Source organism: Thermobia domestica, chromosome 1 (genome assembly GCF_964235325.1).
Source record: "Thermobia domestica chromosome 1, izTheDome1.hap1.1, whole genome shotgun sequence".
Taxonomy (NCBI): domain Eukaryota; kingdom Metazoa; phylum Arthropoda; class Insecta; order Zygentoma; family Lepismatidae; genus Thermobia; species Thermobia domestica.
In genome coordinates, this window is record NC_137454.1 from 84,182,723 (window position 1) to 84,196,853 (window position 14,131).

The 14,131-nt window shown below is 36.4% G+C and overlaps 1 protein-coding gene across 2 annotated transcripts in view; it reads right to left on the reverse strand.

The window, feature by feature from the left end:
• Positions 1-14,131, reverse strand: part of LOC145686719 (uncharacterized) — a 327,737-nt gene that overhangs the window by 296,659 nt on the left and 16,947 nt on the right. Inside the window, exon 1 of one of the 2 annotated variants that reach the window (XM_081760319.1) lies at positions 6,544-6,816. The exons of the other annotated variant lie outside the window; for it this stretch is intronic. The gene's annotated coding sequence lies outside the window, so the exon portion shown is untranslated. Of the gene's footprint in view, positions 1-6,543; positions 6,817-14,131 lie in introns of those variants that run through there. 2 annotated transcript variants of the gene reach the window in all.

A 14,131-nucleotide genomic window follows, 5' to 3' on the forward strand; every position in this document is an offset into this window, starting at 1 on the left:
GTGTGATTGTCAATAATATGGCCTAAACATTTAATTCTTTTTGATCCGAGAACTGATTTTTTAATGTTAAAGAGCAGAGAATGTTTGGCGGCTTGCTGAAAGAAGGCACGAAGCACAATCATCATCTGATCGAATGAATCTGCGTGGACATACATGTCGTCAACGAATGATGTAATATTGTTGGGGAAGATGTCCCTATAAATGGTTTGAAGAGCTTGTTGAAGTAAAATGGAGGCATTTTTGAAACCCTGAGGAACAGATGTCAACTGAAGGTGATTGAAAGGGAGAGAAAGACCCTTAATGGAGAACGCAGTGGCCGGTCTGTCCTTGGGATCTAAGTCTAATTGATAGAAACTGGAGTGTAAATCAAAGGAGTTGAACCAAACTGAGTCAGAAAGAGACTCTAGAACGTCCTGTATATCTTCTAAAGGAGAAGCTATTGTTCTTGAACGGGAGTTAAGGCCCCTGAGATCAAAAACGGCCCTTAGCTCAGTTTTGGAATTTGGTTTTAAAACAAATAATATGTTATTTCTATACTGAGAATCTGATTGTTCAAACACTCCTTGATTAATGAGGCGCAGGACGAGCTCTCTTGCTCGCGGTCTAAGTCTGTGTGGAATGACGAATTGGGGGGACTGAAAGGGAACGTCTGATTCTAAGTCTAACGTGGCCGAAAAGGTGGGTATTTTTGTAAAATCATTGTCGTGCCATTGAAAAAGAAAAGCATATTCAGAAAGTAGCGCCTTCATTTGAGCAGTTTGATGTTCGTTCATGTCAGGGGAAAAGTGAAATTTGTTAATGTCAATGAGATGACCGATTTCTTTAAGGCGTTGTGCTTTGTGTCGTGAAGCGTCCTCGTCCGTGGGAAAATGAACCTGTCTGATGGTGTAAGCGTTAGTGTTTTGTTCCGGTGGTGAAAATATAGAACCAATAACAATGGGAGTATTGGCCTTTATAATCTGGGGACGAGACGAGACGTTTGCAAGTGGCAAAACAAGGTTATCTATGGAAACAACAGCATGCGTCATATAACAGTTACTTAAGTTTCGTAAGATAGGAGTATGTAGCCGGAAGGATGTATTTGGAAAGTGACCGTTAACCTTGAGAGGAACTGCTTTAGCTGAACGGGGTGGTATGACAAGTCTCCTACGTGCTTGAAAAACAATGTGAGGAGTGGGATGTTTTTTGAAAAAGTGAAATGTGTTTGTATTAACGCTGTGTATTGCATTATCGGCTGGAGGCATGCGACCTAGATGACGTAATGATAGGATGCCTTTGTCAAAATCAAGGGTTGCTTGATGGTCTTGAAGAAATTTACTGGAAAGGATAGCAGGAAAGTTTTTGAAAGGAACCAAACGAAAAAGTACAGAGTATTGATGACCATTAAAATTTAAGTTGAGAATGGTAGCACGGGAGAGATGTACCGGAGATGATGAAAGACCATTTAGAACCGTGTGAAGCTTAAAAGTACGAACCGAAGGGTCGAGTTGGTCGGCTGGAAAGAGACTGACTTCAGCACCAGAGTCAAGGCAAAAGAAAACATCCTTGGTCATGCAACGGGCTTTTACGTAAGGTAATTTGCCTTTGAAGTGCAACGGTAATTGGAGGTAATCTGAGGAAGAGGGAGGGGAAGAAGGGGATGAGGGAGAATTAAGCGCGAGGAGACTGGTGCGCTCTCGCGCTAATTTTTGGCGTTTTTTTGGTTTATTGGTACGAGAGTTTGTGGAGACAGGGGAAGGGGAGGGGAGTGAGGGTAGGTGGGTAGGGGTAGGATATTGAAAAAAGGGATGATAGAATGGATATGGGGGAATGGGTATGGTTGGCTGTTGTGTAGTATAGACGTTTTGGGGTTGGGAAGAATGCTTATTAAAACGCTTATTGTTCTTGCCTTTACGAGAGTCGTTATTGTGATCATTTCGTGGAGTGTTACGAGTTGGGGGAGACTGAGGGACAGTTTGACAATGAGAGGAGGCGGTACATTGACAACAATGATATGGGTGTGTGGAGCAATGAGTACACGAGTTAGAAGAAGAAGAGGTCGGATTGGTGGAATGAGAATGTTGGAGACAGGAGGACGGCGGATGGGGTGAGAGGGACCGTGGAAAGGGAAGGGATTTATGGTTAGGAGAGAGGGTGTTGTGATTGTGAGGACTAGGAGAACGAGAACGGGTAGGAGCGAAATGAACAGAGGTAGGTTGAGAATTTGAAAGGGTGTTGAGATGAAGCTGTAACTGTGAAACTTGATGAGTTAGTTCTTGAATGGCGCTAGAAGTTGGGACATCTGAAGTTTGGCGTGAAAAGGAAGAGTCCGTTTCTCGCTTTTGGGCCATGAGCTGAGTGCGTTCTAAGGTTGTAACCTCATCAATAAATGTGGGATAGTCAGATATGGTGCGAGTGCCAAACCAACGTATGTTCTCGGGTGTCATACTCGACACGCATTCTAAAAGAAACTCATGAAAATCTAATTGCGTGTATGCCTGATCTGCCAGAAATTTCTTTGCGAAAACGTAATGAGAAAGTGGTTCATTAGGGAGTTGAACTCGAGCCCTATACTGATGAATGCGAGATCGTGGAACCTGTTCGTCGCCAAATTGTTTTAGGAATTTTTGTTGGACGGTTGACCAGGGAAGGGTAGAGAGATTTTGGGTGGAGAACCAATGTTGAGCGGGTCCAGAAAGGGACTTTTCGAAAATCTTTATGCATTTTGAGTCATCCCAGTTATTGACCAGTGCGATCTTCAAAAAATTTTGTAAAAATAAATCCGCGCGTTGTTCCTTGGACGCACTGTATATATCGGGAATGATGGAAGAGATACCTGCCATATTGTTTGAATTTTGAGCTTGAGGTGTGTTTAAGGGAATGAAAGAAGCCTGACTGCGAGTCGTGGGCATGACAAGAGAATGTGAGAAATGAAATGACCACAATGGAGTTAACAAAGCAAAAAAGTGCCTTATATGTGTGAAAAGAGGAACACAGACACTAAGAACCACACGAGAGAGATTCCTCTGGGGGAGCCATAATATGTTTAATATGTTACTAATAATATGATACTAATTATGTTACTGAATGTAGCAACAATAAACTGTCACGTTAAGTAGTCAGAATTTTAATAAAATGACAAGTGTCATATATTTGTGGTATTTATTAAAACCGTCACCATAAATGTAAACGATATAGATACAAACAATATTTACAATATCATGATGTGAAATATAAGTAGTACGATGGTAGGGTCTATCAAGGAGAAATCCCTGATACTCTCGTGTGTTTATAATGTCTTGTAGTCCTCCCCTCACGACATTTATGTCATGTAAAAGTTCATCAGCGCAAAGCTCATACTCACAAACACAGGCCTTCCATCACCGCTGTCAGTCCTGGGTGGTTCCTCTGGACGCAGAATAATTGTACCATACCACACTCTTAGCAGGTGTAGGTCGAATGATGATAATTTTTTAAAATGCCTGGTTTTATAGTATCACTAAAAACTGTTTTAGTTTTAACAAGGCACTGTTTATTCTGGAAAATATGTTTTTTTTCAATTTAAAATAGACACCTTGAAGATTTTAACTAATATGTTTTGGACACCATCACCTTGAATAAGCTTGATATTATCACTTTGAAGGTTTTTATGTTTTGATGCCACTGAAAAATCCGTTTGCGTAGGACGTGTTGTTTTTCGTGGTTGTATCGTATTGTTAATCTTGATAGAATTTTCACAAGGAGAAATCACGATGTATATTAGTGTTTAATAATTTTAAACTTTTCATCGTTTGATGATTTTGGGAATATAATACTATTAAGTAAGAGCAAAGCTGGGACAATGGTATGGAGACATTTTCCTGGAAAAAATAATAATCGGTGGGAATTTATTGTTATTATTATTATTATTATTATTATTATTATTATTATTATTATTATTATTATTATTATTATTATTATTATTATTATTATTATTATTATTATTATTATTGAAGATTGGAGAATTTAATGTTTTATATCAATTAGAAAATGAAATTAAATGAAATCTTTAAGTTTTACGTCCCACGAATATGCCGGATAGGCTAAAGGAGACGGTAATGATGAGAAATAAATGAAATTGTGGAATGGAATGAAGAAAGTAGGAGGAAACGGAAAAATCCCGAGAAAACCTATGTACACGATGTTTGTGCACCACAAAGCTCACTTAGCGCGTGCTGGGATCAAGCCAAAGACCCTATGCACCATAGATGAACATTCTACCACTAAGCCACCGCGCTATTTCCCTGATATGAAATAGCAAAAGAGGTCAGAGCAACTAGCGGCAAGAAGGGAGTGTGAAGTATGCACGGTTCACGAAGGAGGGGTCTATGTAAACAAGGTTGAGAAGTACTCCACTAGAGGCGGAGACGCGACTTGAAAGAAGTGGCGGATTTTGAGGAGAGTCACATTGATAAATACTGGAACTGTTATCACTACAACGTAAGGAAAAATTACATAGTACACTAAATCTTGTATTTATTACGTAAGTACATTAGGCAAATTACTTTTGCTTGGTTTATAACGTTATTTTTTATCGATGTGACTTCCCTCAAAAGCCGCCATTGTGTGAAACAAGTAAGAACAAAATAAAATTACTGACAGGACGCCACTCTCTTTAAGTTTGTCCCTGGTCTATGTTCACCGAGAAATGTTGTAATCATACAACAAATAATTCCTCTCAGATGATCTCAGATCATAATTTATTAGATGATACGCCATTAAAAATACTTTTAATTGTACTGGTTCTCAAGGGCACTGATTTCTCTGTACCTTCGAGATAGCCCATTCAGAAGTGTGTTTGTTTGCAGACAAGGTTTTAAGAACTCATATATGAGGATTTTAAGACAAATTGAATTCAAATTATGCCAAATATTGTATATTCATTAAATATATATATATATATATATATATATATATATATATATATATATATATATATATATATATATATATATATATATATATATATATATATATAACAGTAAAAAGGAATATTCATAAAAATGTATGAGGGGCTCACATGAGAATAGGGGGTCCCGAGCCCCACGCCCACCCCCAGGAACGGTGTCCTTACTGTTAATGTTGTTCAGAGGCGGATCTAGAAGTTAAAAATGGGGGGTTGCCAGAACCTAGTATATGATAGGTATATCATAAGTTTACTATAAACTTTAAAAAATACACAAATGATAGCTTAAATTATTTTTGTCACTCAGAAAACTGGGAGCGTAGGCCCCCCTGGCTAGATCCGCCACTGATGCTGTTACTGGTTGCAAATCAAAATGAGGAATATGTGTTAAGAAACGACTTGTTCTACGGGGTATGGAAGCTCAGTTGTAGAACATTCATTTCTGGTGCGAGATATTCCTTGTTCGATACCATAGTATCCGTGTATTTTCTCGAGCTTTACCCATATTCTCCTACATTCTCATTTCACCAACCATTTTTACATAATCATTCACTTTAATTAATTATCCGTCTCATAAGGAATAAACAAGGAACGTAAAACTAGAAGATTTTTTATTTATTTATTTGTTTGTTTCGTTTTAATTAAACATCATTCTCCATTACAGGAAATTCAGTTTAATATGAATCCAAATACGTGTGCCTTAATCGGGGATCGATCCTGGGTATATTCACACAGAAAGCAATCATTTTAGTCATTTGGTTACTCAATAATTCTAAAATTCAACCTAAAACAAAAATCAAGCAAGATTTCAGTCGTGGCTAAGCGGTAAGCGTATTCGTCTTTGAAGTGGGAGTCCCGGGTTCAATTCCCAGCGGGAGTTCATGTTGTTCGAATCAGTAGTCCCATTTCATATAGACGTACTGCTGAAAAGGACTTTAAACTCAAAATTCAAGCAATCTCTTTGGATTCCATTTCAGTTTTATAGTTAGTGTTATAGTGTTTTGAAATTTATTTAAAATGAATTATTTAAACTAATCTTAAAGTGTTTAGTAGTTAAAATATATTCAAAGAGTAAAAAGGAAATAGGGCATACATTTTTAGGTTCTGTAATATATATAGACAAGAAAAAGTAAGTCAAGTTCTTTCAAGGAGATGCTTACACAATGATCAAGTTCATTCTGTTGCTCTTGATCGAGATAAAGAGTCCACGTGACACTTGGATTTGCTTGTATGGAAAGTTAAAAAAATTCTTGTACGTCAAGTCAAGTGCTGGTTCGATCGAATGCAGCACTCCCGCGCCCGCTCTCTATACACAAACTCAACAAAACCCCTTTCTTCACTTCACTACCAGCTCTATGTGTGACTTCGTTGTATGCACGGCAAAAGAAACATGACAGAAACTTAACACAAAAAATAACGTTACACATTGGGAAATGTTTTAACTAGACAATAATTCATTTTAGAACTAAATACTGAGATTTATTTATTTATTAAAAGACACCATCCTGAACTGAGTTAGTTGAGCGAATTTGTAATGAATGATTACATGGTATTCTATTTCGAATTTCAATTCTTTTCTTATTCCTATGTAAGAATTAACAAATTGAAACTGTACTTACGGAAGAAGAATATTTGAATTTAGTTGCTGTAAGGAATGACCAATGAAATTTTAGATGAGACCGTTATTGCTCAACTTTTACTTGCTTCTCCCATGTCACTTAACGAATACGATTGGTTACTGATAAATGCACCACTCTCTCTACTGTTTATATACATTTCTGACATCACACAGAATAAATATATACTGCAATAATGCTCAGGCCATATAAATGGCCAGGGCCCCTTGCTGGCCCACACAGTAGGTGAATAGACCACCGTTCCGTTCGCTTCTGCGCTTCTCGTCACGACAGGGTGTGTTGCCATGACAACGCGGATCCAATCGAAGTGCTGTGCTCTCGCACACACACATAACACACGTCAGGGCTCTAAGTCTTCGTAAACAGATGGGGGACACGGCGAGAACACGAAAAAGCAGCGTTTCCTTATGCACGAGAGATCTAGTAAAAGATGAATTTCAGAGTGTTGCAGTGGTTCTACGCAGCACAACTCACCAGAGGGTGACGGATGCAGTGTTTAAATTTTTTAAAAGCTAAAAATTCTAAACGGATTGAGATCGAATATTGAATACAGGAAGAAAATACTTTTTTTGTTTTAAAATATAGCATAGGCATCTTACAGCCTTCTTAAGATGTAATAATAATAATAATAATAATAATAATAATAATAATAATAATAATAATAATAATAATAATAATAATAATAATGGTTGTTAAGGATCAGTGAATCAATGGGCGAAAGTGGGTTGTGTTTTTGAACCGGAAGCTTTTTTTTTAAAAAAATCCGGGTGTGAAATTGAATAAGATTTTCTGGTAAAAAAAATGTTTCCGACAATACTGAAACCAATTTTCCGAGAAAATCGTTTCCGGGTTTGGGGACCGAGCGGTTCTGCTTCTGAAACCAAAACCAATATTGAAGTGGAAGTGAAATTACAGAGGAAAGAAAAATTTTGTAACGAAATTGCTGTAGGTAGTTTCTCGAGTACCATCGTTTCTAGTTTGTAACGATCCTGAGCTTCACGATTTTGCGAATGATGATGATAATATGTATATTGGTTCTCTTCTCGAAATACCGTATTATGGTTTTCGGTTTTGTGCACAGAACTGATATATCGAAATGTATTTCAGTTCTCTTCACGATTTACATCGGAAGGCACGGTGGCTCAGTGGTAGATGCGTGGAATCCTTGGTTTGACCCCCGATCAAATAAGTTTGTGATGGATAACATTGTCTGTGGGATTTTCTCGGAATACTTCCGTTTCCTTGTACGTTCTCATTTCACCAATCGAATTCCTCCGTGGCTAAGCGGTTAGCATAGGAGTCTTTGGTGCGGGAGACCCGGGTTCGATTCCCCGATGGGAGCTCATGTAGATCGGATTCCAAGTTAATCAGTCAGTCCACGTCTCATATAGCCTCGCTGCTAATCGGGATGTTAAACTCAAAATCAACTCAACTCAACTCATTCCACCAATTCTTTCATCATCATTCACTTACCTTAATCATCCGTCTCCCTTAGCCTTAAGAGCATAATTGTGGGACATTAAACTGAAAGACTTCATTTCATTTTTTCCCCCGATTCATACTGAATTAAAACGCTTATTTAGGTTTCGAGACCGGAAGGCAAAACATATTTGGTTCCACAACCACTAACAATGTTGATATTTACCCTTTTTTTAACACTTTAATTGCCTTACGAGTTGAATTTAACTGACGCAGGTTTTAAGCTCGGATCCTCGTGATGATTTACAGGTGTCTTGACTTTGGGAGCTACTATATATGATGGAACAGGCTACTCATATTATGATGTAGTAGCAATAATGTAATCTGTCGGATGGCCTTCTGGGTAAAACGCTGCAGCTGGTTCGTGAAAATTTTAGTTTTTTGTTAGGATTACGCTAGTAGGATTTATAAGATTGTAATGTTCGTATATCCGTCTGTCCGTTACTCCACAGGAAAACTCTTGAATGAGAGTAAATTTGTGAATTCTGCTTTTTTTCAGTAGATAGCTAGAACAATTATCTCAGCTTAGTTCGTTAAGGAGTCAATCCCTTATCATCTTCACAGCTTAAGGTGACTTAAATAATGGCAATCCATATCCCACTTATACATTTAATGCTAGTATGCAAACTTCAAAACACTTAAGAGTTATGGGTTGAATAATTATCTGTTTTAGATATTCTTAATCGTTTTATAAACGCAAGTATATTCATTCATAAATGTACGTTTTCGCATCATCCTCTTTATTGTCTATAGCAGAATTTCATGCTTATTATTATTCTTAATGTATTATCGTAATAAAATACATCGGTCCGCAAAGTGTTTTATTTCCTAGTGTGGCAGCCAATGTTTCCTTCTCTAATTGTGATCTTCTTCCTTACCCCTTTTTTTCCTTCCATCATATCTTCTATCACATCTCAAACCATAATATTTCTCATGTCCCAAACAAGTTTATTTTCTCATTGCTACTACTTCCTTACTGCTTTTTTCTTCCACCAGCTAGTTTTCTCCATTCTTGTTTCTACCTATTTATCGAACGCTGCCATCTGATCGCTCATCCGTAATGTTTACGCTTCTGCTGCTTACAATGAAATAATCCACACGGAACATCTCATGGATTCTTTTTTATTATTATTATTTATTCTCTGTTCAACATCCATAAAATTTATTTCTTCTTCTTCTTCTTCTTCTTCTTCTTCATATAAATGTATCTTTCTCATTCCTGTTCTTATTTTATGTGTGGCCCCACATACCGTAGTCGCTAACGCTCTCGTGAATGGTCCGAGGTTCGATTTCCGTTGGAGCAATCGGTCTAAAAGTACCATAGCTTTCTGAAGCTAGCCATCCTGAGTGAGTTTTTTCCTGGATTTTCCTAGTTGACATCAGCCGATTGCTGTGATGGTATTTAACATACAGGTCCCAGACGTTTTCCTCGGGTAGTCTGCTTGCCAAAGGACATCATCCCTCATACGTGAAGGGCTTAATGCCGTAGACGCCGGTAACCATAAATATGTATAAGTAAATAAAATGTTGTTTTATTTTTTCTTCTCATTTTCATTAAGTATCTTAGATACTAATTAAGTTATCCAGATCTAATCTCTGTTCTACTTCCTCCCATCCAACTTATGTAATTCACTCATTTTCCTTCGGTGTAACAGCGTCTTATGCGCTCATGGAAAATATTCCAATTGCATCAGATACAGCCATTGATGGTATTTCTTTTTCATCAACAAACAATACAGTACTTTAATATGGACGCATCATTTGCGGTCATCGGAACTGTTACATTCATTTCAATTCTGTCGGCTTAGTATGAAGCCACCTTGTTTGGAAGCATATTCATGTAGGATATGTCAAAAATATTTTATTTTATTTATTATTTTATTTTTATTTATTTTGTACAAAACATCTCGTGTATTTTTATCAAACTTAAAAATCTCTCTTGTTGCTGATTGATGAGTTTATTCTTTTCAGTTGCCACGTTAACGACATGCTTTATGACTATTGCTGATAATATCACTACATTATTATTATTATTATTATTATTATTATTATTATTATTATTATTATTATTATTATTATTATTAGTATTATTATTATTATTATTATTATTATTATTATTATTATTATTATTATTATTGGCTTCCAGTGTAAGCGTACGGGTGGTTATAGTTTCATTCCAGGACTATATTCTTATATTCTACACATATCTCACATTGTTTTGTAAAAGGCACATGCTTCTTTACTATTACTACAAACTTGTGGACAACAGGCGTCATCATCATCAACATACGAACCGAAAATGGACGAACATCATCACCAGTCCGAGGCTGTACAAGGTAGGTTGTAAAAGAAGCCGCAACACTTTTAAAGACATTAGTTTTGACCGGTCACATCTACATATTTTAGCTTCCCTAAAGCTCTGTGGGTACTTAACCACATTCTCTTTGCTTGCCTGGAGCTCTGAGAATTCTTAATGGCAACTCCTTAGCTTGCCTAGAGCTCTGGAATTTCATTTCCCTTGGCTTGCCTGGACCTAAAATCCCTCCACGCACCAGTAAAATTCACAGAATCAGTATTATAGTCCTTAAACCGCAGTTATAGTAATTTGTATCATAATTGTTTTTAACAAGATTTTAATAAGAAAAAAGTTGTGGGAAAAAGCCCAAAAATACCGTGTATTAATTATTCTACCTCCTGCCCAAGCAGAGTATATTTACAATATATTATGGTGTGAATGTGTCTGTGTGTGAGTGGGTGTGATACTTTATTTCTCGTAACGACTAGTTGAATCTGCCCTTCGTCTAAGAAATAAAGATCATTATATTTGGTGGGCGAGCTCGGTCAGTTACAGACTCAATTCGGCAACATTAGCTGTGTTCCTTAGCTTTGCAAGTAGGAAGCTTCTGAAGTCTTTTCACCGAATGTTCGTATGATATTATTATTTACTTGAAAATATTTTCACATTTAAAAGATTTGTTTACCTCATTCTATATTTTATAATGCGTCATAAGAAAACCTTGATAAAAAAAAAACGGTGAAGTTTTGTCTACTGCTCCGTTGTGTCTACATGATTTGCGTAGACGCATTTGCTGTGGGAGACAGGTTCGATTCTCTGTGGGATCTTATGTGGTTCGGGTCTCCATTAAGCTGTAGATTCATGTCTCATATAGTCTGGTGCTGAAATGGATTATAAATCTCTAGCCAACCAACTAAAGCGAAACCACCCCACCACCCCCACTTCACCCAACTATGGTGAAGGAGTTGCCTACTTAATATGGTCTTTACACAAGGACAGAAGTTGGTTATACAACTAGGTTTATGGAATAACGTGTTAGAAAGTAGAAAGAACAGAAGTCTTTCAGCTCAACTATATTCGTTCTCTCGGAAAACAATGCGTCATATTATTCATTGCTCTCATATGCGCTTTCATCTTCATCATTGCAGGTAAGCAACCTTTCCAACACAGCTGTATTGCGGGTGTTGTACCTCTCAGGCAAGAGACGGTTTGATATTTGACATGCGACTTCTTTGTCACACGATATAGTTCTCAACGTCAATTAATCATAGCTAATGATGTGATAGCTAAACTGATGATGTCTATGAATTTTCTGTCGAGTCAGGAATCGCTCTATTGGCTGTAAGCATGTGAAAAACAAATCACACTTCCTAAAGTAAGACTGTCGTAATAGAAAAAAGTTTTAAATGAATTTTTACTGTATAATAATTTAATTTGTATGTATTTTAGTAAAGTTTTATGTGCAATAATTAATACTATACATATTGAATTAAGATTACAAAATCACAAAAACATAAAAGATAATCAAGTTCCTTCATAGACAGAAAGATTTCTCTTTTTCGGAGGACGAAGATAGCTTACCTGGAAAATTGCCATTTTAGAGTTATGACAGTTTTATTCTGGGGATTTGAAATATGTTCTAACAAAAACCAATTATGGAACAGGCTGCAGCATTATATACTGATAAATCATTTTGTTGTCTTGTTAACAACAATGAATACATATGTAAGATTGAATGTAGTTAAGTGTAGTTAAGTATTGTACAAAGCAATCTCGTTGTCGCTATCAGTGTTCTGTATATTTTTGTGGTTTCAAAATCACTTGGTAAAAGCTCATTGTTACTAGCATGAAAGGCGTTTATATGATTTTGCACATATTTCATCAGCCATTTCCAGGTTTTCGTCATTTTGAACATACTATATTTCATGTTTAAGATTTCTTTCTAAAGTTCCTTACGCGTATAACAAACTGTGCCAATTTTTTCATGTACTGAAGCTTACCGTACAAACTTCATATAACTTTTTTTTCTATCACAACTTTGGTATTGAATTTGATTCTCTTGTACTCTGGACGCTAAATATGTGGAAGTAAGCTTCCCAGTGGGACACTCATCTTAGATACAGACTAGAGTAAGGTTCGGATCTAATTTTTTAAACAATAAAATCTCGTTTCATATAGCCTTGCTGCTGAGAAGGAATATTAAAATCCAACGAATCAATCTTATAATTGACTCACTTTAATTTTCTTTCACGATCATTTTGATGGGATTCATATGTAGACAAATGATTAGCAAATGTTCACTATCAGGATGTGCTACTAGATTCGGTTCCCACTACAATAATAGGTTAATTTTTGGTGTCGAGCCATCGTTATGAGACAATTGAGGCGTTTCAGAGCACAAAGGAATTAAGTCCTAGTACTAAATTTGTGAGAAAAGAGACAAAGTTTGAATGATAGATTTAACTACATAGGAAAACTTAACACTATCTTTTAAATTATAAGTTATTTACTAATATCTGGGCATGAATCTTTTAAGCCCTGAAAAGAGTTGATTTCGAGTTTAACGTCCCGTTCAGCAGTGAGGATATATGAAACGGGACCTACTGATTAACGTGGAATCCGAACCACATGAGCTCACGCCGGGAATCGAATCCGGATCTCCCACGCCAAAGGCTCTTACTCTAACCATTTAGAGGTTCAAGCTCTGAAAAGAGGTTCAAACAGAGGTTTTAAAGATGAAATATGTTAAAAATGACCAAAAAGGTGGACTTGATTCTCTTGTGTACGGAACGAGCCAATTCGGGAACTACTTGAGTTAAGAGCAAGCGAACTCATGTATAAAGTTTGTTCTGTAAGTGGAAATGTGGAGATGAGCTCGAAATGTCCCATAATATTAAATATTTTTAGGACTGAAATTGATGTATTTATTTACATATAGATTAGACCCTATACACTAAAGGTTTGTATTTTTGATTACGTTTATTTTTTATGGCCGTTACGTTTTATTTCTCAAAATTTAATAGCATATTTTCCCTCAAATTTCAGAACATTGTCTCGTTACTGAGAAAATTGCTATCTAATTTGATCTCTTTAAACTTTTTTTTTTAAATAGATAGAATTTGTATCATCAAAAATTAAGAAAAAATCTCAATTTTGAGAAAAATTGTTTCAAAATAAAATTTTACAAAGTCATGTCTCATTTTAAGACGTGTTACTTGATTTACAGATATAAAAATGGGTTTCTTAAAAACAAGAACGTTTTTCTCGATTTTGAAAATCTACTTTTAAATGTGTAGAAAGCCAGAGCGGTGTGAGGCACTGTGTTGACTATCCGTATTACAACTAAAAGCGTTTGGCCGGTCATAGCCTTCATGGATTGAGTTGTAATCTCAGGAAGTTGTATTCAACTGCTTCACCGGAGCAACTAATTACATACAAATTAGGGCAGTGATTCTCAAACTGGGGTCCGCGGATCCGTGATGGTGCGTAGGACATAGCCAGAGGGTCCGCGACGCCTAAAAATTGAAAAGTGTTGTAATAAAATGTAACTCGCAGCTGTTATGCAAGAAGTATTTTTTAAGATTAAGGAGGCAGACTACTAAATATTTTTGAAAAACTAATAGTTTTTCTTTTGCCCGTTTTTTGTAAGTGGAAAGAGGTAATAAAATGTAACTTACCACAATAATAGATAATGCTATTCTACGTCCTAAAATACGAGTCGGAAGAACTTTCAGTGTTGCCATCCATAGAAATAATAGTGTGACCAGAATTTGAATTACTCAAAAATCTAGGTAA